The sequence below is a fragment of the Lathyrus oleraceus genome, chromosome 6 (assembly GCF_024323335.1).
Source record: "Lathyrus oleraceus cultivar Zhongwan6 chromosome 6, CAAS_Psat_ZW6_1.0, whole genome shotgun sequence".
Classification (NCBI taxonomy): Eukaryota; Viridiplantae; Streptophyta; class Magnoliopsida; order Fabales; family Fabaceae; genus Lathyrus; species Lathyrus oleraceus.
This window is the reverse complement of record NC_066584.1, coordinates 498,278,267-498,293,912: the sequence shown is the minus strand read 5'-3', so window position 1 is coordinate 498,293,912 and position 15,646 is coordinate 498,278,267.

Here is a 15,646-nt window from a genome sequence, read left to right as displayed (position 1 = left end):
TTCGAAAGATGGAACGATGATTATGGGAACCTCTGATAGAACATGTCTGGCAGGTTTAAACCCTAGTACACTCCCTTTGGGTGGTTCTTAACCGAGACTCCATGCTCGTGACTCTCAACAAACCCGTGATTCGTGGTTGAGTCGTTCAAGCATTGTTAATATCAATGGATCCCGGATCAGGTGTAAAACCTAAAATCCATCAAAGCGGCTGGTTGATATTAGGAATGTTTGAACCGGTTCATGTACCGTTAATATCAATGGAACTTGGGTGTCGATAAGGTGAAAACCTAAATCCACCAAAATGGATGATTGATATTAGGGATACATAGAGCTTTCCCACGACCTTTGTTTGGTGTGCTTTGCTTGATCCTTGAGTGTGTTTGTTGCATTCATGCATTCACGCATTCATCCGCATTCATGTCATCAAAGAGAAAATTTTCAAGGAACTTAAAGGGTTATTTGCAAAATTTTCAGACATGGAAAGACCGAAAAGGCATACAAAGAAGTACAGCTTTAAGCAGCCTGATGTAAAAGAGTTAAGGAATCTGACATCATATGTATTAGATCCCTTGGGTTTCAAGGCTCGATATGGGAAGCTTCTGCCGTTGCTGACTACTCAAGTGGATGAGGGATTGATGAGCACTCTTGCTCAGTTCTATGATCCGCTCTATCATTGCTTCTTATTTCCGGATTTCCAGTTGATGCCGACTTTGGAAGAATACTCTCACCTTATTGGGATTCCGATTCTGGATCAAGTGCCGTTCAGTGGCTTAGAGAGTATTCCATCTGCTCGAGAGATTTCCAGTCTGTTGCACATAGATGAAGATCTGATTAGAGCTAATCTGACTACCAAAGGCGGAATTCAGGGTTTTCCTTCCGAGTTCCTCATTGCTCAAGCCACTTTCTATGGGAAGGCCATGAGTGAGGATGCCTTTGAGGCTCTGTTCGTTTGCTTATCTATGGATTGGTGCTGTTTCCCAACTTTGACAAGTTCGTCGACATGAACGCCATTAGGATCTTTTCAGTTCTTAATCCAGTTCCGACCTTGTTGGGTGATGCATATGTCTCCATGCATCTGAGGAATATGAAGAATGGAGGAGTCATTGTCTGCTGTTTACCCCTGCTGTACAAGTGGTTTATTTCGCACTTGCCGCAGACAGTTGCTTTCAAGGAGAACAAGGGATGTCTACGGTGGTCTCAGAGACTCATGTCTCTCACCAATGATGATATCACCTGGTATGATCGCGTGTATGATACCGTTCAGATCATCAATTCTTGTGGTGAATTCCCTAATGTGCCTCTTCTTGGTACATGTGGTGGGATTACCTACAACCCTACGCTTGCACGTCGTCAGCTTGGGTTCCCCCTAAAGGATAAACCCCATAACATTCTGTTAGAAGGTGTATTCTTTCAGGAGGGTAAAGATCCCCAAGGCCTGAAAGCCAGATTTGTCCGCGCTTGGCGCAATATTCGCATAAAGAGTAGGAATGAATTGGGTCCAAAGAACTGCATTGCTTTGGAGCCCTATACCTCTTGGGTCAGACAGAGGGCTGCTACCTACCTGATGCCATATGATCATCCGAGACCTACACTGTTGGATGTGGCTGGGCCTTCAACCCTCCCTACCCAACGTGTAGAGGAGTTGAGAGAAGAAGACCTTTCGCGTGCCTGGATCCGCGAGAGAGAGGAATTGCTGCAGCAGCTCAAGGAGAAGGATGATATGATTGAATTTCTCGAGCACCGAGTGATCGATGATCCGAACGACACTTGGACTTCTCTGCTTCCTCAGTCATCCAAATTCTGGAAAAGGAAGTATGATCAACTTGCAAAGGAGAAAGCTGATATGGAGGCCGCCTATGAGAGAGAGATCAAGAAGTTGTACACTTCTCGTCTTCCAGCATCCCGAGCTAATAGGGATCCATAGGATGTCATTTACCTTTTCTCTTTGTAATAGATTAAAAGAATGCTGTATTTCTTTGACCTAATATTTTGAATGAAAATATTTTCCATGAGCAATCAAAATGTTTAAATATTCGAAATATTGCAAATGTACCCGGAGGGTTCCTTGAAAATCAAAACATTTGCACAAGCATTTCATGCATCATTCTTGCATAAACAGGTACCCATCTTTTTCTGGTCTTCCGGTTCTAACTCCTGTTCTTCATTTATTTTGAAGACAAGCTGACTCACCGGTATTATACAAGGGTCAACTCTGCAAGGATTATGGAGCAGTTGGAACAAGAGAACCAGAGCTTGAGGGATGAAGTCGCCAGACTTGGCGCTCTAATGGAGCAACTTCTTGCTGCCCAGAATCAGCCTGCTCCTCAACAGCCAGCAACTCCGGTTCAGCGGACGGTTATATCTGAGATAGCTACTACATCGGTGCCTGTTAGTGCCCAGCAGCCAAATGCCATGCCTCCCGGTTTTCCTTGGGGGATGCCTCCTGGCTTCATGCCTGATCGGCCAGCTCCTACATTCGCTCAAATGCCGGCATCTAGCCCGGTCCCTATACCAGTACCTCCTGTCGTGCATACCATGCCGAGGGTAGACGACACCATTTATCACTCTGAAGCGTCTGAGGGCTCAGATGTACATGAGAAAATGGATGCAATGAACGATCAATTCCTCGAGCTGAGAAAGGAATTGAGAACTCTTAGAGGCAAAGATCTCTTCGGCAAGTCAGCAGCCGAACTTTGTCTAGTTCCCGGTGTGAAAATACCAGTCAAATTCAAGGTCCCAGACTTTGAGAAGTATAAAGGGAACACTTGTCCTTTGGCACACTTGGTTATGTATGCCAGAAAGATGTCCACGCAGACCGACAACGATCAACTCTTGATCCACTACTTTCAAGACAGTTTGTCTGGTGCTGCTCTCCGTTGGTACATGAGTTTGGACAGTGCCAACATCCGCTCTTTCAATGATCTTGGCGAAGCTTTCGTCAAGCAATATAAATACAACGTTGACATGGCGCCTGACAGAGATCAACTCAGGTCTATGTCACAAAAGGACAAAGAGACGTTCAAGGAGTACGCCCAGAGATGGCGTGAGCTGGCAGCTCAAATTACTCCACCATTAGAAGAGAAAGAGATGACCAAGATCTTTCTGAAGACTCTTGGGTCATTTTACTATGAGAGAATGGTGGCCAGCGCTCCCTCTGATTTCACCGAGATGGTGAACATGGGGATGCGTCTTGAAGAAGGTGTCCGCGAAGGACGGTTAACAAAAGATGATAGCTCTTCCTCTAAGCGGTATGGAGCGTTTAAGAGGAAAGAAGGTGAAGCGCATGCTGTGCAGTCTCAGCCCAAGCATCGAAGACCCTCTGTTCAGAGGAAGCCTGCACATCATTCCAGACATCAGCATCAGGTGGCTAGTGTGGCACCTGTATTCAAGGATAATGCTCAGCAGTATCAGCATCAGCAGCAATATCCACAACCGCAATATCAACAGCAACAGCAACGTCCACAGCAACAGGCTTACCAGCCTCGTGGAAGTACAACCAACCAAGCGAATGTGAATTATGATAGGAAGAAGGTCAGCTTCGACCCGATTCCGATGACATATACAGAGCTTTATCCCTCCTTGTTGGAGAGGAAGTTGGTTTCGCCCAGGGATCCTCCTGCTATTCCTGCAAATCCGCAATGGTGGTACAAACCAGACCAGCATTGTGTCTACCATTCCGGTGCTCCGGGCCACAATGTTGAGAACTGTTTCCCGCTGAAGAATAAGGTTCAAGACCTTATGAGAAGCGGAATTCTGAGTTTTGAAGACTCAAACCCTAATGTCACCAGGAACCCATTGCCTTCGCATGGGAAGTCTGTGAATATGATCCAGGAAGACCTTGGGAAATACAAAGTGAAATATGTCAGCCATATCCGGCAGTCATTGGTTGGATTACATAAGATGCTGTGTCAGCACAGTTATTTGGAGCATAACCATGACCAGTGCCGTGTCTGTTCTGTTAATCGCTTGGGTTGCGATCAGGTTCGCCGAGAACTGCAAACGCTGTTGAATGAAGGTACCATTGAGATTCTCCAGAATCGCAATGTGGATGTAGTTGAGCCCGAAGTGAGTGTCATCTCCCCGGTGTTCAAATTGCCAGAGCCCGTTGTCATTCGGTATAATAGCAACAAGCCTAAAGCTTCGCCTTCTCTGATTATCAAGCCAGCCGGCCCTGTGCCCTATTCATCTGATAAAGCCGTACCTTTCAGATACAGTCCTGTTGCTGTCCAGGATGGGGTTGAAATACCTCTGCCATCTACTTCTGTGACCACTATCGCTGATGTTAGTGGGTTGACCCGCAGTGGTCGCGTCTTTTCCGCACCTGCCAAAGCTCCTGCTGTTTCTTCTGAATCTGTTGAGCGTCCTGTAGGGAATGCTGTGAATGTTCAGAATCCGGCACTTGATGTTGCCAAACCCTCCTCGTCTGTACCAAAGACTCCTGTTTCTTCTGTTGGCCCGAGTGGCATTATCGATGAAGAATCTGATGAGATGCTGAGGCTCATCAGAAAGAGTGAGTACAATATTGTAGACCAACTTCTACACACGCCCTCCAAGATCTCCATTCTTTCTCTATTGCTGAACTCAGAGCCTCATAGGGAGTCTCTGCAGAAAGTCTTGGACCTGGCGTACGTTGATCACGACGTCACCTTGGAACAATTTGATAGCATTGTTGCAAACATTACCGCTTGCAACACTCTGAGCTTTTGTGACGCTGATCTCCCTGAGGAGGGAAGAGACCACAACATGGCTTTACATATCTCTATGAATTGCAAATCTGATGCAATGTCCAATGTACTGGTGGACACTGGATCGTCCCTTAATGTATTGCCAAAATCCACACTCTCACGATTGTCATATCAAGGTCCTCCTATGAGGCAGAGTGGGGTTGTTGTTAAAGCTTTTGATGGGTCGCGCAAGACCGTGATTGGGGAAGTGGACCTCCCAATCAAGATTGGACCAAGTGATTTCCAGATCACTTTTCAAGTAATGGATATTCACCCATCATACAGCTGTCTCTTGGGCAGACCATGGATTCACGAGGCTGGCGCCGTGACATCCACCCTACACCAAAAGTTGAAGTTTGTGAAAAACAAGAAATTGGTTGTAGTAGGGGGAGAAAAGGCTCTCCTGGTCAGTAATTTGTCTTCTTTCTCGTACATTGACGCAGAGGATGAAGTTGGAACTCAGTTTCAAGCTTTATCTATTGATAAACCAATCGAGAAGAAGTCTCCTTCATTCACTTCCTACCGAGATGCGAAGCTGGCCATTGAATGTGGTGCAGTCGCTGGATTAGGAAAAGTGCTTGAACTTGAAGATAATCGATCCCGGGCAGGCATTGGCTTTGGTTCTGGGGCATGCAACGAGCAAGGTCTGTTCACAGTGGAGGATTCATCCATGCTGATCAACCTGCAGAAGAGGAAGCTGCCGCTATCATTGAAGAAGAAGATGCAGAAGATCTGAACAATTTTGTTATTCCTGGTGGTGTCTGCCACAATTGGGTCGCTGTGGATGTTCCTACAGTTATCCATAGATCAGAGTAATTGTTCATTTTGTTTAAAACCCTTCTCCCATGCCAAAAGGAGAAGTGATGACATTGTTGGCAAAGCATATATACAATGATATTTTCATTCAATTTTTGCATTGTTAAACATTTGTTTTTCCTTTGTTTTCACTTTTTGCTTTTCTTTATGAAATCAGTGATCACAAAAACATAAAAACAAAATAAAAGCTGTAAAAGCAACATTCTTTCATCTGCATAATGATTTGCTTGTTTAAATGCTGAATTTTTCTTAACCAAAATCATTATGCAGGTTGATCCTAAAACCCATTGAACATAATGATCCAACGCCATCTCCCAACTTTGAATTCCCTGTATTTGAGGCAGAAGAAGATGACGTTGAAGAGATTCCTGATGAGATCACCCGTCTCCTTGAGCACGAAGAGAAGATCATTCAGCCGCATCTCGAAGACTTGGAAACAGTCAACTTGGGATCTGAAGATTGTGAGCGCCTGGTGAAGATTGGGGCACTTCTTGAAGGGTCTGTTAAGGAAGATTTGATCAGCTTGCTACGAGAATATTCAGATATCTTTGCTTGGTCCTATGAAGACATGCCGGGTTTAGATACAGATATTGTGCAACATTTCCTGCCTTTGAAGCCTGAGTGCGTGCCTGTGAAGCAGAAGCTCAGAAGAACTCATCCAGATATGGCAGTGAAGATCAAAGAGGAAGTTCAGAAGCAAATTGATGCGGGGTTTCTGGTGACTTCGACATATCCTCTATGGGTGGCCAATATTGTGCCTGTTCCTAAGAAGGACGGAAAAGTCCGTATGTGCGTTGATTACAGAGATTTGAATAAAGCTAGCCCAAAAGATGATTTTCCTCTACCACACATTGACATGTTGGTAGACAATACAGCTAAATTCAAAGTCTTTTCCTTTATGGACGGATTTTCCGGATATAATCAAATCAAGATGGCACCAGAGGATATGGAGAAGACAACATTCATCACACCTTGGGGAACATTCTGTTATCGAGTGATGCCCTTCGGTTTGAAGAACGCCGGAGCCACGTATCAACGAGCTATGACTACCTTGTTTCATGATATGATGCACAAGGAGATAGAAGTCTATGTTGATGATATGATTGCTAAGTCCCGAACGGAAGTTGAGCATATTGAGCATTTGTTGAAGCTTTTTCAGCGTTTGAGGAAATTCCAGCTTCGTCTGAATCCGAACAAATGTACTTTTGGAGTCCGTTCCGGCAAGTTGTTGGGTTTTGTGGTAAGTGAAAGAGGTATTGAGGTTGATCCTGCAAAGGTCAAAGCAATACAAGAGATGCCCGCACCCAAAACTGAGAAGCAAGTCCGAGGTTTTCTTGGCCGCTTGAACTACATTTCCAGATTTATATCCCACATGACTGCCACATGTGCGCCGATATTCAAGCTCCTCCGGAAAGATCAGTCTCATGATTGGACCGAGGATTGCCAGAAAGCTTTCGACAGTATCAAAGATTATCTGTCTGAACCTCCGATTTTGTCTCCGCCAGTGGAAGGAAGACCTCTGATTATGTACTTAACAGTTCTTGAAGACTCGATGGGTTGTGTACTCGGTCAACAAGATGAATCAGGGAAGAAGGAGTTTGCTATATACTACCTCAGTAAGAAGTTTACTGATTGTGAGTCTCGGTACTCTATGCTTGAGAAGACGTGCTGTGCTTTAGCTTGGGCAGCTAAGCGTTTGCGCCAGTACATGATAAATCATACAACTTGGTTGATATCCAGAATGGATCCAATTAAGTATATCTTCGAGAAGCCTGCTTTAACTGGGAGGATTGCCCGTTGGCAGATGTTGTTGTCTGAGTATGATATCGAGTATCGAGCTCAGAAAGCTATCAAAGGTAGTATCTTGGCTGACCATCTAGCGCACCAGCCAATTGAAGATCATCAGTCTGTTCAGTATGACTTCCCTGACGAGGAAATTCTGTATTTGAAGATGAAAGATTGCGATGAGCCTACACTTGATGAAGGTCCAGAACCTGGTTCCAGATGGACGATGGTGTTTGATGGCGCTGTTAATCAATATGGAAATGGAATTGGGGCAGTAATTGTTAATCCCCAGGGATCGCACATTCCATTTACAGCAAGGCTAACCTTCAAATGCACGAATAATATGGCGGAGTATGAAGCCTGTATTATGGGACTTGAAGAATGCATTGATTTGAGAATCAAATATCTTGATGTCTATGGTGATTCAGCTTTGGTTGTCAATCAGATCAAAGGTGAATGGGAGACAAATCAACCAGGTCTCATCCCATACAGAGATTATGCAAGGAGAATTTCAACTTTCTTCACAGAAGTTGAATTTTATCATATTCCTCGAGAGGATAATCGGATGGCAGATGCCCTTGCAACGCTTGCTTCCATGATAGTTGTCAGATGGTGGAATGATGTTCCCAACATTACTGTGATGCGCTTGGATAGACCAGCTCACATATTTGCAATCGAAGAAGTGAAAGATGACAAGCCTTGGTATTTTGATATCAAGAATTTCCTCCAGAACCAGGTCTACCCGCCTGGGGCATCTGTGAAAGATAGGAAAACTTTGAGAAGGTTGTCAGGCAGTTTCTACCTCAGTGGTGAAGTGCTGTACAAGAGAAATTTTGATATGGTTTTGCTCAGATGCGTGGATAGACACGAAGCAAACCTATTGATGACTGAGGTCCATGAGGGTTCATTTGGTACTCATTCCAATGGACATGCCATGGCTAAGAAGATGTTGAGAGCAGGCTACTATTGGCTGACAATGGAGTCTGACTGTTGCAAGTATGTGAAGAAATGTCACAAGTGTCAAATTTATGCGGATAAGATTCATATTCCTCCGACACTCCTGAATGTGATTTCATCACCATGGCCTTTCTCTATGTGGGGAATCGACATGATCGGTATGATTGAGCCGAAAGCGTCCAATGGACATCGGTTTATTCTCGTAGCAATTGATTACTTCACCAAATGGGTTGAAGCCGCTTCGTACGCGAATGTAACCAGGCAGGTGGTTGTGAAGTTTATCAAGAACCAGTTGATTTGCCGTTATGGTGTGCCAGAGAGGATCATTACTGATAATGGATCCAATCTGAACAACAAGATGATGGATGAGTTGTGCGCTGAATTTAAGATTGCACACCATAATTCCTCTCCTTACAGACCTAAGATGAATGGGGCTGTTGAAGCTGCTAACAAAATATCAAGAGAATTATCCAGAAGATGACTGTCACGTACAAAGATTGGCATGAGATGCTGCCATTTGCTTTGCATGGATATCGTACGTCTGTACGCACTTCAACAGGGGCAACCCCTTTCTCTCTTGTTTATGGCATGGAAGCCGTTCTCCCAGTAGAGGTGGAGATCCCATCAATGCGAGTCTTGATGGAAGCCAAGTTGACTGATGCTGAATGGATTCAGAGTCGTTATGACCAGTTGAATTGATTGAAGAGAAGCGTTTAACTGCCATGTGCCATGGTCAGTTATATCAACAGAGAATGAAGAAAGCATTCGACAAGAAGGTCAAGCCTCGTGTGTTCCGAGAAGGTGACCTCGTGCTCAAGAAAGTTTTGTCTTTCGCGCCCGATTCCAGGGGCAAGTGGACTCCAAACTACGAGGGTCCATATGTTGTTAAGAGAGCCTTTTCAGGCGGAGCTTTGATGCTTACAACAATGGATGGGGAGGATTTCACTCGTCCTGTGAATTCAGATGCAGTTAAGAGATACTTTGCCTAATAAAAAAAAAGTATGTGCAAATGAAAAAAAAGTGAAAAAAAAAACAGAATTGCTCGCTAAGTTGAAAACCCGAAAGGGCGGCTTAGGCAAAAATGAGCGTCTCGGTGGAGAACCCGCAAGGGTAATTCAGGCAAAAATTAGAGACTTGAAAAAAATATATTTGCATCCCGCTAGATTGAGTACCTCACTCTGGGGCAATCTAGGCAAAAATTAGGGATTTGGCAAGTAACTGCATCCTGACAAGACTTTCTGGTTCATCAGTCGTCATTTCGTCAGAAGATTCTCGATTCGTCGTCAACTGAAGCTTCGGATACATCGAGATTCAAATTGGTAGAGAAAGGATCATTATGTTCAATGTAGCCCTCTTCCAATATATATCACTGATTTCAAATTTGTACAGATCTATGGAGTCTTGCCATTTGCAGACTACCATTCCATCAAATCAATTTGAGCTTTTTATCCAATTATTTGTACTCTTATTTGTTTTCAATTCAACAAATGTTTTGCATTGTTTTAAATTGATAAAATATCATTGTTTGAACAAATAAATTTTTCAAAATTTTTGTTTTAAACAAAGTGAACATTCACAAGATTGAAAGGATACTCAAGAATATCTCAGTGCTCTCCCGAGGGTGGCACGATTCCCAACAGGTAATACATTTGTTCATATTCCTAGTTTAGTGGTATCTTCTTTCTTCAGATCTTTGTTGGGGTTGTTCCTCAAACAGAGTTGTTGTTGGGGCTGTTCCCCAGTACAGTCGCAAGTGATGTGTTGTTGAAGACTTCGTTTTCTCCAGCAGCAATTTTCCCCCAGCATGGGTGTTTTCTTGTGAAGTTTCGGCGGTTGATGGTTTGTCACCTTGGTGCCCCGTCACTTTCTCCTGTGGGTCGTGCCCCAGACTTTATTTGTCTCCTCAGCGCAGTCATGAGTATAACTGATTGATTGATACTCCCCTCGGAGTCGCGAGCAGAACTGTTATTAATATCCCCACCAGGGTTTGCAAGTGGAGTTGTTACCGCTTTTCCCCATGCAGTGTTGCCAGCGGAACTGTCTGTTTCCTCAGCACGATCGTTTTCTCTTTGAAGACTCGGTAAGTCAGTGGTTTGATACCCGGTACTTCACCCTTTCCCCGGCGAAGTCGTCTGCGGATTTTTTGCTATCTCTCCATCAGAGTTTTTCTCTTCAACAGAGCAGGATTTATTTTCCTACTCAGTGGTTGATTGGGTTGACATCCCAGTTTTTCAACCATCTTTTCCTCAGCATAGTCTGCAGAATGTTTGTTATGGCGGTTTCGCCTGTTGAATACTCTCCTCAACCCCCAGTATGGTCGGATGATGGCTTTGGCCTCCAATGAACGGATTTATTTCCTGACTGTTTGTGATCCCCAGTAGAGTGGCTTATATTGCAGAATCTACTTGTTGTGATCAGTTTGCTGTATATTCTCCCCAAGTGGAGCGGTTTATCGCAGAATATACTTGTCTGATCTGTCCTCCCTCAGTGGTTTGTTCCCCAAGAGTGTAGCCGACAGTTTTCCCCAATAGAGTTGCTTATGCAGTAAGATTCTATCTGGATGTTATCATTCTCCCTCAGTGGGGTTGTTCCCCGGTGGAGTTATTTGGATTTGCTTCTACAGCAGTTCGTGCTTGTGCAATGCACTTTTTTTTGTTTCTCAATTAACAATGGGATCCCATACAGATATTACTTTGGGACTTCTCTTGTTCCCCTACAGATTTGTCTTAGTGGCCGCTTCGCCCGTTGTGACTTTCTGTACCCTGATTGGGTTGTTTACTGATATCTCTGATTCTCTGCTTCTTCAGCAGTGCTTGCAGATCTTTGCTTTACAGCATGTAGATCTCCGCAGATTGACTACTCTCCAGCTGGTTTTTCCCCTGGAAGTATAATACCGGATGTTTGTTCCTGAACCTGTTTGTGTTAGAATTGTCTGTTTTGTCAGCATTCATCAAATATAAATCACGCATATTCATGCATATTCATAAACATTCAGATATTCATGTTGCATTTCTTGCCATATATCTTTTGTTTGTCGTGTCTCCTGCTATGGTGATATAGATCTCTTTACAGATCTCCCCAAGCAGATTTTGGGTGTTATAAATCTCTCCATATAGAGTCAACCCCGTAAGCAGAAAATGTTGTCTTTTCTTCTGCAGTTCCCCACTGAGATATATCCTCGTGGATGACGGTTTCTTCCGTTTCCTCCTCCCAACACATATATTGGGATGGATTTTCCTATTTGAGTTATATCCTCATTAGGACGTGTCTTTATTCAGTCTGTCTTTTCGGATCATTCCCGAATCGGCTATTTGTCAGATATCTTGTGCTTCCCAGTGGGTTTTTCCCCAGCGGAATGTTTTTGGGCCTCTGCCTACAGACTAGCAGTTGTAAGTCCTACTTTTCCTGGCTTTCTTGACAGAATTTGTGGTTATACACCTTTTATTCTCCAGCCAGAGTTTTTGGTTTTCTACCTCATACCCGGTAGTCGTAAATCCTATGTTTCTGCTGCTTCAGCAGTTTGTGGTTTGTTATAAACCCTATTTTGGTTTCCCGTGCGGATTTGTGATTTGTTCTATCCCCACGCGGAGTTTTTGGTCTTCTACCCCGTATTCGGTAGATGTAAACCCTAATTTTGTGGTTATCTTCATCTAGTCTTTGATGATGATTTTCCTTTGCTTGTATAAGTTGCTCAGATCAGCACTTATATCCCTAGCAAGTCTTTTGTGGATAACTGCCGTATGCTAGCAATTTTATCCCCAGTGGGTCTTTTCACCGTATGCTAGTGATTTGTTCCCCGGATCATTGTTTGTTTATCAATGTATCCCCAGCTAGTCTTCTGTCGATAATTGCCGGATGCTTGCAATTTATCCTCAGCAGTTCGCCTTTCATTTACCCTTTTGTTGGTAATGTCTGTTGCTCCTTTTGATTGGTTATCATTATATACCTAATTTGGTATCCCGATGCCTTTCTGTTCGGTCGATTTATCCTTTGTTAACCCAGTAACCGGTTGCGGATAATCTTCCATGCGAGTATATTATTCACGGTCTGCCGGTAATGAATAGTATATCTCATGCACTCTTCAGTCGAAGCCTTTTTTGTGTTTCCCCGGTCGAGTAAGATTCGTTATTTCCCTTTGTGGAGTCGAATATTTCTTTGTTGACGGATAATTGCCGGATGCTTGCAATTTATCCCTTTGATTTGTCTTTCGTTTACCCGTATGCTTGGTATCGATTGTCTCTCTTTTTTTGGTTAGTCACCTATTATATACCCAGTAACCGGTATCTCTGGTGTCTTTTCCTTTCGAGTGTATTATTCACGGTCTGCCGGTAATGAATAATATTTCTCATGCGCTCTTTAGTTGGAATCCTTTGTTGATTTTCCCCAACTGAGCAAGATTCGTATTCTTTGTAGAATCGAATATCCATCCTTTAACCAGTTTGTGTTTTGGATGATGAGTGTTTTGGAAGTGAAAACCAATTCACGTTTTCGGTAGATCACCTATTATATGCCCAGTAACCGGTATCTCTGGTGTTTCTTACCATGCGAGTTTATTATCTACGTTCTGACGGTAATAGATAATATATCTCATGCGAGTATCTTATCCACGGTCTGCCGGTAATGGATATCATATCTCATGCACTCTTTGGGTTTGTGTCCCCAGTTGAGTAAGATTCGTTTTCCCGTTGTGGATTCGAATGTCCATCCTGTAAGTCGATTTGCTTTTTCAAGCCCTCCTTTCGGATGATGAGTGTTTTGGAAGTGAAAACCAATTCACGTCTTCGGATTTTATCCTATAAACAACCCAGTAACCGGTTCAGGATAATTTTCCTTTCGAGTATATTATTCACGGTCTGCCGGTAATGAATAATATGTCTCATCTGAGTATTCTATCCACGTTCTGACGGTAATGGATATTATATCTCGTTCACTCTTGAGTCGATCTTTTGATTGTTTTCCCCTCAGAGTAAGATTCATTTTCCTTGTGGAATTGAATGTCCATCCTATAAACAAGTTTGCTTTTCTAGCTCTCTTCAGGATGATGAGTGTTTTGGAAGTGAAATTCAATTCACGCTTTGGTCGGTCACCTATTATATACCCAGTAACCGGTATCCTTGGTGTTTCCCTCCTTTCTGCTCCCTATTATGACCTCGGTCCCCCTGTGGAGTCAGATTTTTCCTGAATTTGTTACCCGTATGCTTGGTAACATCTCATTTTCTTGGTTGCCTTCCCCAGTGGAACTTTTCGTTGCTTCTCCTCAGGAGTCAGTTTGTGTTTCTCCAATGGATTTATTTTCCTTTGGAATTCTTTTTCCAGTGTGAGTCCTTCACTCCCCAGTGAGTTCTCCTGTCTGTTTTCTGTTTTCCTTAATCAGAGTCGTGTCTTGTTCACGTTATGTCAGTCTGGTTTTTTCCCCAGTTTAGAGTCGTGTATTGTTCACACATCTCATTTCTTTTATTATCCCCATAGAGTCTTGTTAGAGTCTCCGTTCCTGGTGAGTGTATTGCTCCGATGGATCGTCTTTTCTTCTGTGTGAATCATATTCCCCACAGAATTTGTTTCCTTTGCATGCATACCTCTGCATCATGAGGTCTCTTAGGGACCAAAATTTGTCTCATTACTGTTATTTAAGTCCATTCTACCGCGTCGAGATGAAGATTTCTAAACTTCACTTCTCCGGCTAGAATGACCTTAAATAGGGGCATCTGTAAGACCCCAATTTTGGGCCCTAAGATCCCTCATGGCCCATATCATTCATATCATAACCTCAAGGATCATTGCATGTCTTTGTCCCCTCCTAGTGGATAGATTTGCCTTGTGGGTTGATTTCTTGATCACCAAGCATACTGTGCATTTGTATATCTTTGCTTTCATATGTTTATCATTCAAAAAATACAAAAATATTGTCAGTCTAACCTTGTTGCTTGCAGTGGAAGCAATCATCAGCAATTAGGTCAAAGACAGTCATTGATCAGTCAAAGCAATGGATGATGGCCATTCTTGCAGAATTTGGGCATCATGATTATTAATCAAAGGTTCACACATCTTGAGACATCATTTGAAGTCAAGGTCTCAAGGAATTAGGGTTTGGAAATCATCAGAAGAAGTTCAATCAGTCCAAAACCCTAAAAAAAGTCAACAGAAAGTCAAACTTGGTCAACAGTTGTTTTAATCAGGATTTGATGGATAGAATTGATCTGAAGGAGTTCATTCATGCTTGTATAAGCCTCATATATCATGTTCAACCTCATCATGGAAGAAAATCAAGCAAATCAGAAATTTTCCAGAAATAGAAAGTGGACCTGTAATTTCAACTGCCAAAAATGGAAACTTCTTGATCTTAAACTTACATCATGATACAAGCTCCAAATGAATTTTTGCCCAACATGAAAGTTGAAGATCTTGTCTTCCCATTTTCAAAAAGTCCAAGAACATCAAAATCCCATGTGTGGTTGTCAAGATATGATCAAATCATTTTCACCAATTTTTGAACTTCAACAAGCCATAACTCTCAAACCATAAGGCCAAATTTGGTGGGGTTTTTCCTACACACCACATTTTTCATCCTCTTTCCAAAATATAAATTTCATGACCTAAAACCTTGCCAATCAAAATGGCATTTTTGGACCAATTCCTTTAAAATTCAAAGTTTGACCAAACTTTGACTTTTTGATTTATGGACTTTTTCATCATTTTGCCAATTGGGAAATGTTTTAAACCATATTTGAAACTTGCTCAAAGCTTAAAACCACCATCATACCATCATTCCATCATCATTTTGGATAAAAATTCAAAATTGGCAAAAGGTGCAAATAGAAGTACATAAGGCAAAACCAGTACAACATGCTGCAGCATTCCATGTATAACCAAAAACAGCAAATATACTGTCCTTTTTGCAGCCTGTACCCAGCCCAAATTCTCAGTCAATTCACACCTCTCCTCCACTTGGCCAAACATTAGCAATTTTGCAAAATGGTTTAATTAAGTTAATTTTGGTTAGTACATGATTGGTTAATCTTAAACAGTCATATAAGAGATCATTTTCAGCACAAAACAACCCTAGTTTTACAGCCTCCAAGGACAGAAACACTCATTCTCTCCTTCTTGCATTTTTGCTCGACTTGCATTTTCTGCTAAACTCCAAAATACTCGAGCTTCCTTTGGTTTCTCCATCATCCAAACATCATTTCAAGCTCATTCCCATTGCCATTTCACAACTGGAAGCAGCTTTGATTCAACTGTTCTTCAGCACCACTAGCTATGGCAGATTTGGTTTAAGTGATTTCCCAGCTGCATTAAAACGAGCTTTCTTCACCATTCAACTTGTGGAGGGAGAATCTTCAACTGTTTGAGCATATCCAGAC